We start from the raw sequence: 14,615 nt of genomic DNA, 5'->3' as shown, positions 1-14,615 counted from the left end.
TTATTTTGGTGATTATTCCTACCTATGGAGGCTGGGCTCAACAAAATATTTTCGCATTTGGAAGAGAAAGTTGGTGACTGAAATTTCGTAAATAGATCTCGCCGCGACGTAGAACGTCTTTGCTTTAATGACTTCCATCCAAATTCGGGTATCATATCTGCCACACTGTCTCCCCTATAACGTAATAATACAAATTAGCTGCCCTTTTTTGCACCCTTTCCATGTCCCCCGTCAATCCCACCTGCTAAGGGTCCCACACCGCGCAGCAATATTCTAACAGAGGACGAAAGAGTGTAGTGTAAGCTGTCTCTTTAGTGGACTCGTTGCATCTTGTAAGTGTCCTGCCAATGAATCGCAACCTTTGGCTCGCCTTCCCCACAATATTATCTATGTGGTCTATCCAACTGAAGTTGTTCGTAATTTTAACACCTAAGTATTTAGTTGAATTGACAGCCTTGAGAATTGTACTATTTATTGAGTAATCGAATTCCAACGGATTTCTTTTGCAGCTCATGTGAATCACCTCACACTTTTCGTTATTTTGCGTCAACTGGCACCTGCAACACCATACAGCAATCTTTTCTAAATCGCTTTGCAACTGATACTCGTCTTCGGATGACCTTACTAGACGGTAAATTACAGCATCATCTGCGAACAACCTAAGAGAACTGCTCATATTATCACCCAGGTCATTTATATAGATCAGAAACAGCAGAGGTCCCAGGACACTTCCCTGGGGAACACCTGTTATCGCTTCAGTTTTACTCGATGATTTGCCGTCTATTACTACGAACTGCGACCCTCCTGACAGGAAATCACGTATCCAGTCGCACAACTGAGACGATACCCCATATGCCCGCAGCTTGATTAGAAGTCACTTGTGAGGAACGGTGTCGAAAGTTTTTCCGAAATCTAGCAATACAGAATCAACTTGAGATCTCCTGTCGATAGCGGCCTTATAAGTTTACTACAAATAACCGTAGCTGCATTTGGTGGTTTACAAAGTCATTTGTCCACTGAGACGTCCGCAATAACCTTCAGCTTCGACACTGCGACACGCTGAAGAGACAATCCAGTACGTCAACGAGTATCAATAAAAGTTTTGCAGCATAAAGTGCTGTTTAAAAGTCTTCAGCAGCAGAGAGATACATGTACTGGCGATTTATTCTCGTGGTATGTGACGCATCACTTCAGTGAATCAGTACTCACTCGCCACACCTAAGAACACATACCACCCGTCAGTTAGCTGTGTCCAACTTGTAAGCGTACTGTCATATCGCTGGCTTGGTTGAGGAGTATCTTTGCGGGCAGCCGCGCCTGTGGAGTCGAGCAGCGGACACGGAACCGTTATGTTGTGTAGTGTGTAGCTCTGCGTGTGAGAGGCATTGTTAATTTGGAAGTTGAAGTGACGCTACAAGTGCTATTACAGTAAACTGATATAATAAGCAAATGATTCAGAGGAAAGTGCGTCAATAAGTAACTAAAAAAAATGAGCGGTGCTGCTGATAACTATTTGTGTATCCTCTCGTTGCGTGTCGTACCGTACAATATCAATCAACCGCGCCGTGTTCGATCTCCAAGAACGAGCTGATGTGAAGTAATAATACCATTTACCACAAAAGAAAGTATTTAAATGCCAGTGTCTTGTAGCGAGCGTGAGGACGTGCGTTCGATCATCACGTTTCCGCATTATCAACAATGATAACGGCTGTTGCTCTAAACCAGGATGCTTATGCATGGCGAGTAGAAGAGGTGTGCAGTGAGGTAGGAAAGACTAAGGTGCAGGTTGGTCAGCAGGTGGAGAACCAGATGAAATCACTATTATGTAATGGAAACATTGAAGGAGGTATCTTAATTAGTATACAATATGATGAGGTCTCCATTGGCATAGAGAATTTAAAGAACTTCGAACCAAATGGGAGGTGGCATCGTAAGGATTTCTTAGATCAATTTAAGGGCGTGCTACCTGAATTATGGGACGAGCAAAGAAAGGTACGCTTCGTTGCAGCAAAACTGGAAGGTGAAACTGAGAATATGATATAAGTGTACAACCTTTGCTGAATCTGAAAAGGAATTTTTGCAACAATATTGGTCGAGACAGAAGCAAAATGCAGTACGTAACAGTCTATACCAAGGTAGAAGGTTTGACAGAGGGCGTGACCAGAACTTAGAGCAATTTTTTCAAGATTATTGTTGTGAGAGGAAGTTATATTTAGATGAATCGATAGCGACAGACGCGATAATGCCTCTGATCATAACAGCCAACTAGAGTTAAGAATAAGCTGCTAGCGATCCCTAAAGATGACGTAGAGGCAATGAAATTAGCCGCAGGACAATTAGACACGTTGTATGAGTTACAGGTAAGGGGAGGAGGAGTAGATGATAGAAGAGTATCAGGGAGCAACGAACCCAATACAGATACCCATTCAAGCCATGACAATAGACATAGTGGACGACATTGGAAAAATAATAATGACAAGAGACATTACGGTGGTTTCTGTGGCCGTGGTGGTCACAGAGGCGACCATGGCGGCTACAAATATCAGAACGAAAGGCACGATGCATCGGACGATCAGGTGCGAAATTGGAAACATAGCAAGTGGAAAGCGTATATAACACATTTTGAGGGTGTAATCAACAGCATACCACATGCCACAAGGGCTAACACCAAGTGGAAAAAATTAAACTATACTAGAGTGAGCAAAATTAATGACTGAGTGATATACTGTGAATTGTCTGAATCTGTATATGCGTCAGCTGCTTTTGTCCTTAAGTACAGACATTAATTTCAGATAATGAGTTTTTATGGGGACACTCTAATCTTGTGAGATTTAATTAGGGTGTGTTCCCACCATCTGCAATATCATTTTTTTTTCTTTTCGCTTTCTATCTGTTTAATCTAGACTATATGTATTGCATTCCTTCTGGCCCATATAGTGTTATGGTTTGAGTGATTACTAGTGTCTAGTGTTTATAGGTTGTGCTATCCAAAAGATATTCATTTGAAAGTTTCTTACTACTCATGCTAAATGATTGCTTTTTTGTGTACCATACACTTAGTAACTAAATACATCTTAGTGGAGATCCACACACACACACACACACACACACACACACACACACACACACACACATATTAGCGTATGTTTTTTTAATACTATGTCATACAGAACATTGGAATGTTTGCTGTAGTAGTAATGGACTATGAGGAAGTTGGATAGGCATTGCTAGGACAACACTGTGAGAGTCATTAACCGGTTTCATGTACGCCAATGGACGGATTACAGCGAGGCGAGAGTGGCGAGCTGGCAACTATACTGCACATCTGCCAGTCGGCGCAGCAACGACGCTACAGTCACTCCCCACTCCTTTCACTGCAAAGAACGCTCTCTTGTGATGCAGTGTTGCGAGTAGTGAAATAATTTTTTTTTGCTGGTTTTTGACGGCGGAGTGCAGATGAAGGTTCTCTAGTTTTCTGCCTAATAGTGTCACCAGTGATATTGTCTACTTGGAGTAGCTGTGAAACTGTGTTTTTTTGTACTATGTTTTTTATTTATCTCTTTCTCCCAGGCACCTGCCCTAATCCGTAGTATTTGTAATTGTAAACTTTCTATTTCAGGGACAATATTTTAGTGTCTTATTGTATGAACTCCTTGTTTATCCACTGTATTGTAACTGTGTTTTGCTATACAAGTTGCACTGTAGGTAGGGTTCTTTTATTATGTAAAATTTTGCGTATTTGACAACTGTTCTTTATGTTTCCATGATTGTGAGTAAATCACGTCTGGTCCACAATGTGGCAATTGGTCTATGCCCGTGGGATGGGGCAGTATACCCCCACCCCTCCCCTTACACCATCTCTTTAACCCCCTGCAGTAGGGAATTATCTAGATTTCGATATTCTCTTCGACAATTCCAAAACTTTTTTGTGTGGGAATATAAGCTTACTGTCATATCGCTGGCTAGGTTGTGGAGTATGTTTGCGGGCAGCCGCGCCTGTAGAGTCGAGCACCGGACACGGAACGGTTATGTTATGTAGTGTGCAGCTCTTCACGTGAGAGGCATTGTCAATTTGAAAGTTGAAGTGATGCTCTAAGTGCTATTACAGTAAAGTGATAAAATAAGCAAATGATTCAGAGGAAAGTGCGTCAATAAGTAATTAAAAAAATGAGCATTGCTGCTGATAACGTATTTGTGTATCCTCTCGTTGCTCGTCGTACCGTACAATATCAACTATTTACCACAAAAGAGAGTATTTAAGTCTAAGTGTCATGTAGCGAGCGTGAGGACGTGCGTTCGATCATCGCGTTTCCACATTATCAACAATCAGCCGCGCCGCGACGGTTACGCGCACGCTCGTACAAGTGAGAACTGAGAACTGAAAAATTAACTTTACGAACGGTGTTATAACATTACTAGTGTCGAAGAGGAGTGGTACCAAAAATAATCTGTGTATGCGTGGCGAGCGTAAGAACTTTCGTTCGATTATTCGACTTTCGCATCAACAATCATCCGCGCTGTATTCGATTATGCGTAAGCTCATCCAAGTGATTTTGTGGACAGACAATCACCGATAAGTTGGCATCAAAATTTTAGACTTAGAATGTAAGCAATGCAACCTGTGGTTTCTTGTCGTCTCAGAATACATATGTTCGTACCAGCCCTAGGACAGTGTTGTGTTTTAACGTTGAGTGGCTTCCCCTATTCGGTTGCATATTTCGATAAATAGTTTCAGGCAAGCCAGCAGCAGTGTGCAGTAGAACAGTACGACCGCCGCGGGATTACCAGGTACGTGGTGTGGACAGGGCGCAAAGGCCAAAAATAAAAAAAATAAAATAAAACAGAAAGCTGGCCTATTTTTTCATTTACTGTTTCTAGTACGTTTTTCTTTTCGAACTTTGGGTTAACTGGTTTTATTCAGTCAACCGAAAGCAACAATAGGGCACCAAACTGACGCCATCTGACAGATTTCATGGTAATATAGAACTGAAAGATTTGTTTAGATGTATGCGGTTGAACATCTTTTACATGGAACAGCAGATTGGTGACAATGCATTTTTCACAAGATGGAATCTGTATGCTCTACCCGACGCGGAGATCAAGACCGTCAATCACTGTACTCCAGTCGGCGTAAGAAGATCCCTGACGCTTGCAGTGAGCTGGTCGCGGCTGCTTCGCACGCCTACATCAACAAACATGTAACGCGATTTTGTAAACGTCTCAGTGGCAACGTCTCAGTGTTCTCTCAGCTCCACAGACGACTATTGTTTTCACCTGCAGCTGTGTGAGTTTCGTTGTTGAAAACTGGTAAAAGCGCTGCCACCTGTCAGTGTCTTCTTACACCATCTCGACTGATACCACGTGCAATGGTGCTCAATTCAGTTCTGTTCTCTGAAGTATAAGAATTTTTCATGACGATGATTTTCTCTGAAAAACGAGATGGTGAATTATTTTGCCTGATTAAATAATGTACACTGACATGTGTAAGGTGAAGAAGTCAAATGACGATGTCGATCAGAGAACGGGTGTAAATCCTTAGATCAGTGGCCTTCTTTGTGTTACAACAAGAGATAGTTGTGTGGCATTGTTTTCTTGGGGATGGCAGGGGGGACTGAAGGTATGTTATTGGAGTTGGTTTTCTTCCTCTGCTACCGAGAGAGGTGGCGCAGTGGTTAGCACACTGGACTCGCATTCGGGAGGACGACGGTTCAATCCCGTCTCAGGCCGTCCTGATTTAGGTTTTCCGTGATTTCCCTAAATCGTTTCAGGTAAATGCCGGGATGGTTCCTTTGAAAGGGCACGGCCGATTTCCTTCCCAATGCTTCCCTAACCCGAGCTTGCGCTCTGTCTCTTATGACCTCGTTGTCGATGGGGCGTTAATCACTAACCACCACCACCACTCTTCCTCTACTCACGTGGTGTATCAACTTTGTGTCTGTAGTGTGTGTTGAATGGGCGTGTGTATAGATGAACGAAAGGAGGCTGTAACAACTGTTGCTGGCCCTCTAACATCACACAAAGCAGGCCGCTCGCCCTAACAACTCCGTGTGACGAACTGATCACCACCACCACCACCACCAACAATGCATTTCCCCTCCTTACACGAGGCATCACAACAACGTTTCACCAGGCAACGTCGGTCAACTGCTGTTTGTGTATGAGAAATTGGTTGGAAACTTTCCTCATGTCAGCACGTTGTAGGTGTCGCCACCGGCGCCAATCTTGTGTGAATGCTCTGAACAGCTAATCATTTGCATATCACAGCATCTTCTTCGTGTCGGTTAAATTTCGCGTCTGTAGCACGTCATCTTCGTGGTGTAGAAATTTTAATAGCCAGTAGTGTATATTCCAGCAATCCCTTCGCCTGTGTGCTTTGTGGAATGGAGGCTTACGGAGCTGTTTGCGTACAAGTGTTTTGTCATGTTATAAATACAGCCACGGTTGATTGTCTCAATTTACAGACAGACGGACGCCTAATCAAGATATCGTGTTTGGTTTCTTGGAGCTTAGCTGTTTCCACGTTCGCCACTGTACTCGTGTTGTACGGACAGTCGACTGGTTCACGTTCGGCCGTTCACGATGTAACAGCATTCTTTCGCCCGAGGCCCTGGAAAGACGGGTGTGTAGGAATGCCGCGGTGCCCCACGCAGCTTCAGCTGAACCCCGACAGGAGCGGCGGGAGTCCAGATGGGCTGCGATAGGACGGGCGAGGCGACACCGCGCCGACCGCAGGCTGCCCGCCGTGATAAATGGGCCGCTCCGCTGCCAGGAAGCGTCGCGCCTCTCTCTGCCGCGGGGAGCCGAGGCGCGGGAGCACGCGCAGTACAGCCAGCCAGCTGCAGGCACCTGCGGTGGTCACTCCCAGCGAAACTCCGGTATTCGTAGCTCAGTTCACACCGGCTAGGGTAGCGGTCAGCAAACTGCGACCCGCAGACTGCGTGCGGCCAGAATCAAGTGTTCGTGCGGCCCGCGGTTCCGTGCCTTATTCTCCAGGGTGAAAAGTATTTAAACCGACAAACTCTGGGAGGTTGTAGGGGACAACGAAACAAATATTTTTCCCTAATGTCATTTTTTCCTATGAGGAGTATTTAAACCGTCACAGGAAGATTTCTCTGGCGTCAAATTAATTAAACCAACAAACACTTTTCCAGTTTTTTTAATGACCAAGAGACAACACATTAACACAACCCAATTTCAATTACAGTAGATTTTGAAAAATGGCTCCATTGACACGTAAACAAAGATTACACTGCCGGATCATGTTCTGTCTGACACGGGCAAAAACATCAGGAGTGTCCTGAATTTTTCCCCACACAAAAAAGTGGGGATCGAGGAGGCCATGGTACAGCACCACCTCTGCCAATCACCGTGTCTGGGAACCTTCGGTCCAGGAATCGACGCACACGACGACTGAAATGTGCCGGCGCCCCGTCATGTTGGAACCATATGCGTTGTCTTGTAGGGAACCAGACGTCTTCCAGCAATTCTGACAATGGGGCCGGCCGCGGTGGCCGTGCGCCACTAGGCGCTCCAGTCCGGAGACGCGCTGCTGCTACGTTCGCAGGTTCGAATCCTGCCTCGGGCATGTGTGTGAGTGATGTCCTTAGGTTAGTTAGGTTTAAGTAGGTCTAAGTTCTAGGGACTGATGACCACAGCAGTTGAGCCCCGTAGTGCTCAGAGCCATTTGAACCATTTTGAATTCTGACAATGCTCTGGCGAGAAAATTGTAATAGTGGCTGACATTTAATGGCCTAGGTAGCAGATACAGCCCTTAAAGAGTCCCCAAAAACACCGACCCACACGTTAACGTTGAACCTCGCTTGATGAGCGATAGTAACTGTGGCATGCGGGTTATCCTCACTTCAAACAAGCGAATTGTGCATGTTGAAGATTCCATCACGCCGGAACGTTGCCTCATCGGTAAACAACACAGAGGATGGGAATGTAGGATGCATTTCATACTGTTCCAGGTACCACTGCAAAAACTATGCTCTGGATGCATAATCAACGGTTCCAGGTTATGGACACGCTGTAAATAAAACGGACGTACCAATTGCTCTCGAAGAACTGTTCTTACACTCGTCTGAATCGTCCCCATTTTACGTGCAATCGCACGAGTGCTGATTGAAGAATCCCGCTCCACATGCTGCAAGACAGCTTCCTCAAATTGCAGCGTTCTTACCGTGCGACGACGTCCCTCTCCAGGTAATTTTCTAAATGATCCAGTATCACGCAGACATTGGTACAGTGTAGCAAAGGTCGTATGATGCGGGATACGGCGATTAGGATACTGTTGTTGATAAACCCGGTGTGCAGCTCGACCGTTGTGATGCCCTACGTAGTATGAACCAACCAGATCATTGTAATCACTCCAGGTGTATCGCTCCATTAGTAAACAGAGACAATGCACTACTGCACTGGTGGATAGCAGTTTCCTACAACTGAAGTACGGCACCTAACAACTGAAGAGCGTAATACGACCTCCACCGGTTTAAATAATCCTCATAGGAAATAATGACATTAGGGAAAAAATTTGTTTTGATGTCCCCTGCTAGCTCCCAAAGTTTGTCGGTTTAAATACTGTTCACCCTGTATATGCTTCCAGCAACTAACAGCAGAATCCCAAAACGTCCACTAACTTTAAGAGCTTCTTAAGACTGTAGGTTACTCGCTCAGTACGCAATAGCCATGCCGCAGTGGATACACCGGTTTCCGTCCGATCACCGAAGTTAAGCGCTGTCGGGCGTGGCCGGCACTTGGATGGGTAACCATCCAGGCCGCCATGTGCTGTTGCCATGTTTCGCGGTGCACTCAGCCTCGTGATGCGAATTGAGGAACTACTCGACCGAATAGTAGCGGCGCCGGTCACAGAAAACAATCATAACGACCGGGAGAGCGGTGCGCTGACCACACGCCCCTCCAATCCGCATCCTCAGCAAAGGGCGACACGGCGGTCGGGTGGTCCCGATGGGACACTTGTGGCCTGAAGACGGAGTAATTTACTCGCTCAGTAACAAACAAAAATTCAGAGACAATAAAATTTCAGATTTCCTTAATTTTAACTGACGATGGTGAATTCGGGCGTCAGATAAGTAAAGTTTGCCGCCTACGTCAACCGTAGTGTTCTAGGTAGAGCTTCCACTGAAAGGGGGGGGGGGGGGGAGAGGGGGGTGCAGGGGTTAAGGGGCGTGAGAAGGTGAATATCTTACTGTTTGTTTTCGAACTCTGGCGTCTCTCGAGTGTGCGCAACCGCCTCCGATCACTTCGTTTAGTACAAATGTCAAACGGAAGCGTTATCGATACGTGAATGCACGTCATAGAGACGGCCGCCTCGAACTGTGGTACATACGTATGGCGAGTGAAACAAAAACAAATTAATGCTATTGTAATAGAAGGCAACTCGTAGAACCAAATGACATTCAGAATAATTAATAAACATTTGTGATCATGTCTGATACTGAAATTACTGTCATTAATTAATGTAATATACTAATTTATGTGGGTTATCAGTTAATAGTAAAATTGATAGGGGAAGGTCTGGTAGAAAGGCTACAACGGGAAAAGTGATCTTTGGCTTGAAGAGCGTTGCTGCTTGCCCAGAAGTGGTCACACCAGTTCTCGCATACACTGCCATTGTTTTGAGTGAGATTGGGAGAGAAAGCTTGTTTCGTCATTTTTCAATAATGCAGAAAATAATTGTTTACGATGTCAGTACTTAAACAATGTCTTTTGATATAGGGCTCTAGTCCCTTGTTATTTATTTTTAATCAAGCGATTTGGATATCGATCTGTGAAATGGGGTCTGCCTGATCGCAGCACCAGCAAGACGCAGTCACCATGGTTAACCAGGAGCGGCGTTACAAGCCAGGAAAAGGCCTGTAGGCGCCGCGTAGCATCACGTGGCACCAGTCTACTACACTCCTGGAAATGGAAAAAAGAACACATTGACACCGGTGTGTCAGAGCCACCATACTTGCTCCGGACACTGCGAGAGGGCTGTACAAGCAATGATCACACGTACGGCACAGCGGACACACCAGGAACCACGGTGTTGGCCGTCGAATGGCGCTAGCTGCGCAGCATTTGTGCACCGCCGCCGTCAGTGCCAGCCAGTTTGCAGTGGCATACGGAGCTCCATCGCAGTCTTTAACACTGGTAGCATGCCGCGACAGCGTGGACGTGAACCGTATGTGCAGTTGACGGACTTTGAGCGAGGGCGTATAGTGGGCATGCCGGAGGCCGGGTGGACGTACCGCCGAATTGCTCAACACGTGGGGCGTGAGGTCTCCACAGTACATCGATGTTGTCGCCAGTGGTCGGCGGAAGGTGCATGTGCCCGTCGACCTGAGACCGGACCGCAGCGACGCACGGATGCACGCCAAGACCGTAGGATCCTACGCAGTGCCGTAGGTGACCGCACCGCCACTTCCCAGCAAATTAGGGACACTGTTGCTCCTGGGGTATCGGCGAGGACCATTCGCAACCGTCTCCATGAAGCTGGGCTACGGTCCCGCACACCGTTAGGCCGTCTTCCGCTCACGCCCCAACATCGTGCAGCCCGCCTCCAGTGGTGTCGCGACAGGCGTGAATGGAGGGACGAATGGAGACGTGTCGTCTTCAGCGATGAGAGTCGCTTCTGCCTTGGTGCCAATGATGGTCGTATGCGTGTTTGGCGCCGTGCACGTGAGCGCCACAATCAGGACTGCATACGACCGAGGCACACAGGGCCAACACCCGGCATCATGGTGTGGGGAGCGATCACCTACACTGGCCGTACACCTCTGGTGATCGTCGAGGGGACACTGAATAGTGCACGGTACATCGAAACCGTTATCGAACCCATCGTTTTACCATTCCTAGACCGGCAAGAGAACTTGCTGTTCCAACAGGACAATGCACGTCCGCATGTATCCCGTGCCACCCAACGTGCTCTAGAAGGTGTAAGTCAACTACCCTGGCCAGCAAGATCTCCGGATCTGTCCCCCATTGAGCATGTTTGGGACTGGATTAAGCGTCATCTCACGCGGTCTGCACGTCCAGCACGGACGCTGGTCCAACTGAGGCCCCAGGTGGAAATGGCATGGCAAGCCGTTCCACAGGACTACATCCAGCATCTCTACGATCGTCTCCATGGGAGAATAGCAGCCTGCATTGCTGCGAAAGGTGGATATACACTGTACTAGTGCCGACATTGTGCATGCTCTGTTGCCTGTGTCTATGTGCCTGTGGTTCTGTCAGTGTGGTCATGTGATGTATCTGACCCCAGGAATGTGTCAATAAAGTTTCCCCTTCCTGGGACAATGAATTCACGGTGTTCTTATTTCAATTTCCAGGAGTGTAATTCCGACTCAGAATGAAGTTCCCAACACGCCTAGCGGAGGACCGATTACGCGTTGTTCTCGCTCAGTCACGACGACCTCTGCGGCGTTACTGGACTTGAAGAATTTTTGTATACTGACTGTATTAACACCTATATCTCACAGTCGACTCCGCCTGCAGTTGGTTTCGAGTACTGCACTTGTGTTCTGCGTTACAAGTGTATCGTACTTGAGACAAGTTTCGTGCACCAAAACTCTACATCAGTGCTTTTTACTCACAGAGTTGTGCACAAACTAAAAGTGAAGCCTTACAAAGGAACGGCAGTGCATCGACTCACAGATTCAGATTGTGTTCCTCCATGCCAGTACTGTAACTGGCTGTTGCAGTCTGTGCATAATGGAGAGGTTGATACCGAAACGCCCTTTTTATCTGATGAAGTACGGCTGTGTGCAATGGCAGAACAATCGACGTTACGGCTGCGAAAATCTTTATCAGTTACATTAAGCACCTCTAAATAATGGACAAACAAGCGTAATTTGTGCAGCTAGTACATCATGAATTGTTGGACCCGTATGTTTCCTCAAAACCATAACTTTTCATAGGTGTGTGAAGTCAGGTGGGTGGCAGCACAGCTTCCGATTAGAGCGTCGAGTTTGTAAGCTGTACGAGCTTCTGACAGGGAGCGACTTATTTCCATTTAATATATGCATTTTAGTTGAGAGTGTTAAAGTTTTTGCGTGACTGTGTACCTAGGACAGTGCGCTGCAAAGTTATACCACTTAATTTTCATGCCAAAATTAAGAAAGCTTTTTGAATAAAGCTACTAACATTCTACTTCTTTAGCCTTTGTGTCTATAAATATATTTCTCATCAGAGCCACTTTTGTGAGAAACATATCTCTCCCAACGAGAGACAAGTTTGTTGACACCATCACTTAAGAACGTTTGACTGTGTTGTCAAGAGGCGGAACCTCACCTCTGCTTCCGGCGCCTTATCACTATGGAAGTGACGCCTTGAAGGTTCTGGAAACATATGAAAACCGGATCGGGACATGTCGGGACTATATGGAGGATGATCAATGACAGTCACTCCAAGGCGTCGGATTATTGCAGATGTTGCAGTGCCCATGTGTGGCCTAGCCCTATAATGCTGAAGGAGAAGGTGCTTTATGTATGGACAAATGTTTTCCGTGGTAGAAATTCAATTTCAGAACGCTGTTTCTCTCGCACCGACATGATTATGTTACACTCCGCCATGTTACACCCTTCAATTCGGAGCCCTCTAGCGGCAGAGAATTACAAACTGACCCAGAAAAGGGACAAAGTCGACCTAGTGATATGCATCACACGTTATACCTCAACAGGTACTGGGAAGAGAATAAATAATTCGGAGGTATTTCTTTTCAGCAGGGCCTCATAGTAGCCGCAGTTTCACGTTATAATTGCTGTGTAGTGCAGTTATTCGCCGTTTGTATCGTGACAGTAGTTCGTTTTCATGTGCAAAAGCAGGTATAGTTGTTAAGCTCGTCAGCTGGGAGGCAGCTTCCGTGTTGGCAGCAGGCCAGAAGAGTAGAACTTCCAGTTTGTGAGCGTCAACGATCTTCTGAGAAGAAGCGACTTATTCTCACTAATCCTATGCATTGCCGTTTAAATTTCTGAATTGTTTCATATAAGATTTTTATTCTTCTAGTGTATATCTTGTGTACATCACACCTTTAGTAGTTCCACATTCAGGTGTCTTTTCTGTTTTGTGGTTCCTGGTCGTACAGAGCCGCCGCGCTCTTTGAGGCTCCATGTCACGGATTGCGAGGCCCCTCCTGCCGGAGGTTAGAGTCCTTTCTCAGAAATGGGTGTGTGTGTTGCTCTTAGCATAAGTTAGTTTAAGTAGTGTGTAAGTCTACGGACAGATGACCTCAGCAGTTTGGTCCCTTAAGAATTTACACACAGCTGAACATTTTTTGTTGTTCCTGCTTATAATTTCCGAGTTATTCCAGATTGCTCGGGCTGTGTTTTATGAGACACACTGCTGAAAGCTGAGCTGACATCGGGGCACCGGAGCCGAGGCCTGCGAAACGTCTCTTGTCGCTGTAATACCCTGGTGGCCTCGTTGTCTCTGCGACTTCCAATGAGAGTGAGTGGCGGGCAACGGTGGATTCGTATGCCTCTGGCCATGCAGCGGACTCCTTACACCATAGCAATGGGTATAAAGTGCTGCCCAGTGCTGATAACACTTCTGAGCCTGCATGGTACCCTTCACCTTTTGAGGTAGTGGCCGTCTGGACAAGAGACGAGAACTGGTAAGCTAGTCGTAGGGAGTTCCAAACGTTAGGTTGGTGATGGAGCCCCTCAGGCAAATAGCATTCAGGTTTGACAGAATGCCAGTGTGCACACGGTACATTTACCAGTGGTCTCGACTGGAAAGTCGAAGTGCATCTCCTGGCGGCTGTCCGGCGGCTGTCAAGTGCACTGGTTGCAATCTGCTGCAAATCTGGTTCGTGTTGGCACGAATGACGACTACTGGTTCATTTCTGAGGTCTCCCACAGTTGCTACAGGCAGATGGGTCATCAGGTGAAGACAGCCAGAGGGGTGTAGGCTAAACTCGCTATTTGTAACATTCAGGCTCGATCGCGGTCCTTTGCTTTGGAACAGAGTGGATTGTCTAAACCAGAGGCTCAGATGATTCTGTGACTGTATCGGACGAGAATTTCTCGACCTCCAATATGGGGTGGAGAGTTGTATCTCTTCTTTTAATAGGTCAGGTGTGCACTATAACCAGGAAGTGGCTAGAAGGATGGCGGAGTAAGTATAGTGTGCACATGAAGGTTTCTTCTGTTAGAGGAGGCTCCCATTGGCATCAGAGGAAAATTTCCAGTCTAAGTCAAGGCCACGTCATATTCTCAAATGAAGTTCACCCCTGCAGTTCGAAAATAGCTAACTACATCAAGGTCCTTGGTACGATCCCAAAGTCAGTATCGTTTATTGAAGGTTGCAGTACAGATAATAAGAGGAACAGAAAGTTGGCTGAAACTGGAATTTAATACCAACAAAACTCTAAATATAGATTGCAATATTCATCGTAAGGATATGTTAGTGTCCAAAGATTAGAGTGTGTCTATTGCAGTAATGAATTGGACACTGTCTAGCGAGATTATCACAGACTTCGAATGTGATTTAATCTGGGTGAGATGAAGCGTTAATGCTGGATGATTGATGGTAATCAGATGATTTTATAGAAGGACCTGTGTCAGGAGCTGTGAGAGATTGCAGGGAGCTCTCACTATTGATATGGCGTTGCT

General features: G+C 46.3%; 1 protein-coding gene and 1 pseudogene across 1 annotated transcript in view; one reads left to right on the top strand and one right to left on the bottom strand.

Moving 5' to 3' along the window:
* Nucleotides 1–14,615, bottom strand: part of LOC126335509 (reversion-inducing cysteine-rich protein with Kazal motifs-like) — a 328,118-nt gene that overhangs the window by 249,090 nt on the left and 64,413 nt on the right. The window lies entirely within an intron of this gene.
* Nucleotides 8,679–8,796, top strand: LOC126337183 (5S ribosomal RNA; annotated as a pseudogene).

This window comes from Schistocerca gregaria, chromosome 2 (genome assembly GCF_023897955.1).
Source record: "Schistocerca gregaria isolate iqSchGreg1 chromosome 2, iqSchGreg1.2, whole genome shotgun sequence".
Lineage (NCBI taxonomy): Eukaryota > Metazoa > Arthropoda > Insecta > Orthoptera > Acrididae > Schistocerca > Schistocerca gregaria.
Note: the sequence above shows the minus strand (reverse complement) of the source record. Positions and strands in the feature narration are given on the sequence as shown.